This window comes from Triticum dicoccoides, chromosome 7B (assembly GCF_002162155.2).
Source record: "Triticum dicoccoides isolate Atlit2015 ecotype Zavitan chromosome 7B, WEW_v2.0, whole genome shotgun sequence".
NCBI classification, from domain to species: domain Eukaryota; kingdom Viridiplantae; phylum Streptophyta; class Magnoliopsida; order Poales; family Poaceae; genus Triticum; species Triticum dicoccoides.
The window spans coordinates 599,302,990-599,308,893 of record NC_041393.1 but is presented as its reverse complement, the minus strand read 5'-3'; the positions used below and the strand labels follow the sequence as shown (position 1 = coordinate 599,308,893).

Genomic DNA, 5,904 nt, shown 5'->3' with positions numbered 1-5,904 from the left:
CCTAACACTCTACTACTACCGACCATGCACTTGCACATAATTGGAAAAACAATCCTGCACCAGTTCTAGTACTCCCTCCGTCCGAAAATACTTGTCGGAAAAATGGATGCATCTAGACATATTTTAGTTCTAGATACATCCATTTTTATCCATTTATGCGACAAGTAGTTCCGGACGGAAGGAGTACGTAGATGGTACTCCCTCCGTTCCTAAATATTTGTCTTTTTAGGATTTCAAGTGGACTACCACATACGGATGTACATAGACATATTTTAGAGTGTAGATTCACTCATTTTGCTCCGTATGTAGTCACTTGTTGAAATCTCTAGAAAGACAAATATTTAGGAACGGAGGGAGTACATGACATGCAAAGCACATGCATACGTAGATTGTCAATTCCATCGAGTACGTGACCACAAACAAAGGCTGTTGCATGCAATGACAGCAAGCCAGCTAGCTAGCGTACGTTCAGCTGCAGCGAGGCAAGCGCCAGAGTGCGTGTCACATGCACTCTTTGGCCTTCGTCAGGCCGACGATCTTCGGTCGACTTCCATGGCTCGAAGTTCATCTCTTCTTCGGTCGACTTCCTCTTCGGGCCAGGCCGTGTGTTCTTCGGCCCAAAGTACACCGAAAACAGCTCTTCGGCCTAAGTGAGACCGAAGAGAGACCGAAGAGTCCCTCTTCCGACTCTTCGGTCTGCAGAAGGCCGACGGGGTTATATAATTGTAATTTACGAACTAGGTCAGACATTATCAAAATTTTCTATAAAAAGAATATATTTTAAAAAATCCCTTTTGTCTTGCATCTGTAGAATCGGCAGAGCAGCTCCGTTTCGGCGTGCCCAGCCTCCGTGCCTCATCGAGCACGCCAAATCTCCCGGCCCACGCCGACGGTCAATTATCATTACTTGAAAATTGTTTCAATTGTCAGTTTTTATTGACTTAGCAAGTAAACTATATTTTATTTCGTAAATTAATAAGTGATTACAATATAAAAATCACGGGCAAGATTTGATAAACATCTATTTACACAATTATATAATACAGACATGTAAATTGTTTAAAACAAAATAGCGGACAAAAGCAAACGAGACCCAAATTAAATATCCGAGGAACGTCGCCCCTATTTGGCGCTTCAAGCGCCCGTTATATTTCATTTTTAATGACTCAAAAAAATAAATTAACCTTTGCTGCGAGCTGGGCCGACCCATGTTGGGTTTTTTATTTATCTGTTTAAAGTGCAAAAAAGGGTGCCCGTGTCATGGATTGAACTGGAGACTTGTTTCGTTCAGGGCACGCCAGGCTAACCACTAGGGACATCACACAGCTGTGCATAGTAACTTAATTCGTTTTTGTTTTCTTTCTCTAGTTCGCGTTTTTTCTCTTTTTTTTTCCGTTTCCATTTTTTCTTAAAAGCGCAATTTTAATCGACAAACTTTTCATCAAAATCAACGAACTTTTTTCAAAATTTGTGAACTTTTTCTGAATACAGATGATTTTTTCCAAAAATTCATGAATATTTTTCCAGATCCATGATTTTCTTTCAAAAGTTATGATTTTTTTAAAATGATGAACTTTTTTCAGACTTGATGAACTATTTTTAAAATTGGTGATTTCATTTTCATAATTTTTGATTTTTTTAAAAGCTATATTTTTTTCAAAATTGTGAACTGTTTTGAAAATTGATGAACTTTTTTTTTCCTAATTTTTAGTTTCTTTGAATTCGTGAACTTTTTTTAATTCGTGATTTGTTTTGAAATCTGTGAACTTTCAAAAAATATTCACATTTTTTAAAAAGAAATCATGTTTTTATAAATCTATGTGCAATTAATGGCGTGGCTACCCTTATTCTTAAAAAGTTCACGCTATAATATTTCACTAGCGCCTGGTTGCTCTAGTGCTTAGGCAACCGACATTGTAGCTATGTGGTCGGTCAATTCCTCACGGGTGCAACATTTTTTGGGTGTTTTTTGCGTTATAAAATAGAATTAGCCGCGTTGCGTGTCGTGGGCTGGCCCACTAGGGGGAGCGCCAGCTGTCTAAATCTGTGTGCAATTAATGTCGTGACAACACTTGTTCTTAAAAAGTTCATGCTATAATGTTTCACTAGCGCCTGATTGCTCTAGTAGTTAGGCAACCGACACTGTAGCTATGCGGTCGGTCAATTCCTCACGGGTGCAACATCTTTTGGGTGTTTTTTGCGTTATAAAATAAAATTCGCTGCGCTGCGTGTCGTGGGCCAACTCACTAGGGGGCGCATTGAGCACCAGCTGCCTCACTTGTCGAACCCGCGACCTCACTCATCGAGGTTCGTTCATACAACCAGCGCATTACGGAGCGGGATCTGCTAAGTTTCAACTCTTCCTTTCTTTCTTCCTACCTTCTCTTTTTTCTTTTTCATTTTTCTCCATTTTTGTTTTATGTTTTTTCTTCTTCCAGGTTTCCTCCCTCATCAATTTTTCTTATTTTCTTTTCTTAAATGCGTGAACTTTTTCCAAATCGATGAGAATTTTTTCGAGTTTGGTGAAAATTTGTTTTCAAAATCAATGAACATTTTTTAGTGAACTATTTTTAACAATTGAGTTTTTTTTTATCAATTTGATGAACTTTTTTTTTCAAATTCGATGAACTTCCTTCAAATTTAGTAAACTTTTTTTCAATTCAATGAACCTTTTCCAAATTAGATGAACTTATTTTAAAATTGGATGAACTTTTTTCATAAATTGGTGAACTTTTTTTGGTTTTCTGTTTTTTTTTCAAAATAGTGAATTTTTTTTTCCAAATTTTGATGAACATTTTTCAATTTTTTTTGAACTATTTTTTTACATGGATGATTTTTTCAAATCATTGAACTTTTATTTAATATAGGGCAACGTTTTTCTGCATGTTCACGAACTTTTTCCGAAATCTGTGACGTATGAGCGGCTATGATAGTGTTTAAAGTATTAGCGCTGCATTCTGTCACTTGCGACCACGCGCCCTAGTGATTAGCTGATGAAGACTTGCAGGTAGTGTAGTGACCGGGAGTACCATTTTGTGGCGGTTCCCTTCATGGGCCAGCCCAGTTCGCGGTGTAGCGAGCGCCGGGAGCTCCCGTTGAAAGCTGCGAGGTGTCCATCTTCTGGCTCATTAAGCCCGGCATATATACGCCCAACCCTAAAACTGTTCCTTCTAGCCACCCTTCCACTACGCATCACCCGAGAGAGACCCCGGTTCCGGACCTTCCGGTGACGTGGAGGCGGCGGCAGTACCCACATTGCCCCCGCCGGCAAGAATACTCCAGCTTTGCCACCGTCGATTACTTCCGGCGGCTGGACGCCAGCGACACCTCACGGCTGACCTCTCTAGATCCGGCCGCGGCCGGACGCCGGCCCGTACCCGTACCGTACATCGACGTCAACTCCTTTCTCCACCCCGGGCGACCAGCGACGAAGACGACTAGCACTCTACGAGGTCATTGTCCGCACGCCAGACCCTCCAGATCCGGCGGCCGGACCCCAGCCCGGAACTCCTTCCCTCTGGCGTATGTTCTCTTACTCGACAGATGTTCCTTTACTGCTATATATGGATGAATTTTTCTCAATTAACACGCAAAATATCATAAAAATATTCCTTCAGGCTTAGTTAATAGAGTTACGTATCTTTGCGATGATGAAACATCGCCTTCTGTGGCGTCACTTTGTCCCCAAGAGAAGGCGGATGTTGCCTGCAAATGAGCCGGGCGTTCATGCTGGTAATATCCTTCTACACGTGTTGCAAGATTTGCAGTAGGCTAGTTCAGTTATTAATCTATATGTTGTTCGTGCAGGTCCTATAGGTCCCATTTATCAGCCTCTCGTAGTTCCTAATCAAAATCTTCGAGATCAAATCAGTAGATCGGTGGTTGAGCTCACTGTTCTTGATCCTGATAGTGATTTTCCTGTACTTATTCCCGGCATTATTATCATGTTAGAACCAAACATGTGTGTCATGTAGTTTGGAGGGAATCTCATCCGAGATAACTATTCCTTTCGACTTCGTTTTCTTAATACTGCTAAAACAAAAGATGTGTGTTTTGAGGACTTCACACTAATTACCAGTGCCTCTAAAGCACCATTATTGGTTTTGCTTCCTTGTAAAACAGAAGTGCAGTCATGTATTGAAATTCCGCTTGGTTCAAATGTTTCTAGAAATGAAAGAGTCTTCCTCTATGTCATCAGATGTATCGATGACAAAAACTATGTGCATTCAATAACAGAAGGCTCTGTAAAGTAAGTTCACTAATGTTGTGGTGTTTATATTTTATAATTGCATTGCTTCATGGACTCTAATGCATGGCTAATGTTATTAGTTTTTCAGACCTGAGAGAATTTATTTGTGATAGTTCTCCAACGTTCCACTCTTGTTATGGAGGTCTTGTTTTTGATAGCTTGGGGAAACTAGTAGGCATTGGTTTTCAACATTTTGGTCCAGTTACTTGTTTCCAAGTTGATCATATTCAGGAACTACTTCAACGACTCTCTCCAGGAGAAGTATTGTCCTTAAAATCACATTTATTATATATATATATATATATATTTGAATTTGCTGCAATGCTTATTTTATCGTCTTGTGCATGCAGAGCATCAGTGACATTTAAAAAAATCTGCAAACCCGAAGTTAAAGAGCTCATAACAGCTCTGGTTTGACCAAGCTACTCTTTTACTCCCTTTGACCATCCTGGTGAGTCTTGTCTCTTGGTAATACGGTTGTAATCAAATTTGTCTATGCGACTATGCATCAAGATGTAACACTGGGTGACATTTAGGTTTTTACTGGAAAACAGACTTTACTCCCTTTGACCGTCCTAGCGAGAGTCTTGTCTGTTCTTGTTAATATGGTTGTGATCAAATTTATCTTTGCATTAACTTTGTACTACTAGAAAACAGACCTGTGATGCAATCTTCCTATACATTGTAAGAAAATGTTTAGTTGTTGCTTTGTGGAATGTTTGTTACATGCTTAGCAATACTTATGACACATGTATTATACTCACTCTGCATTTTTACCCTGCAAATTATGTGTAGCCTTTTGCCAACAGTTATGCTACTATTTTGTTGGTCAAAGGCTTGTCCTAATGAGATCTAATATGCAGAGTGAAAAGACAGAGGGAATATTAACTGTAATGTGTCTGCAGGCTTATATTTTAAGGTTTTATGCATGCAGATTACTGGCGGTATTTGTAAAAATCTGAGAAATTCGAAGCTACTGTTGACAAGCTACTCTTTCTTTGTTTCTCCATCCTGGTGAGAGCCTTGTCTCTTGGTAATAGGTTGTGATCAAATTTGTGTTTGCATCAAGTTACATTGGTTGACATTTTTACTGGGAAATAGATTTGTGTTATTGATAATGTATAATGCGCATTTCCTGGTAAAGGCTGTGAACTCCTAGGACATAATTGGGTGCTAGAGTGCTAGATCTGACCTGTCATAATTGTAGGCTTTGGAGGAGATGAGCAATATCAGCGACTCCACCTTGGGAAAGATGGGATAGTGAAGATGGGGAACGAGTGTGCAAGGTTCTCTAATAGAACTATCTTACGATGTTGGACCTACTAAGTAAGTTGGGCCTTATTGTGTATGCCTGCCGAATCATGAGCTGCTTAATGATAGTTCTGTTTTTTTTAATAAACACTCCACTCTACCACGGTGTTCTAGCTGCTTGTTATTGTATCAAAATGGAAGTTATGGTAATCAGGCCGAATACGTGAACAAAACGTTGCACTCCAATTTGCCTAGCCATGATTGAACAGCCTATCGGTTATGCTGTCTGTTTTATTTGTATTGTACTAGTTCTTTATTGTATTACTCCCTCCGTCCGCGAATAAGTGTACTTCTAACTTTTGTCTTAAGTTAAAGTTTTTAAATTTTGACCAACTATATACAAA

General features: G+C 39.5%; 1 long non-coding RNA gene across 1 annotated transcript; it reads left to right on the top strand.

Moving 5' to 3' along the window:
* The first annotated feature begins 3,813 nt into the window (after window positions 1-3,813).
* LOC119336058 lies at window positions 3,814-5,264 on the top strand. Its single transcript, XR_005162185.1, has 4 exons — window positions 3,814-4,249; window positions 4,330-4,510; window positions 4,600-4,700; window positions 5,184-5,264. It is a non-coding gene; the product is annotated as an uncharacterized LOC119336058 (long non-coding RNA).
* Window positions 5,265-5,904: the final 640 nt, after the last annotated feature.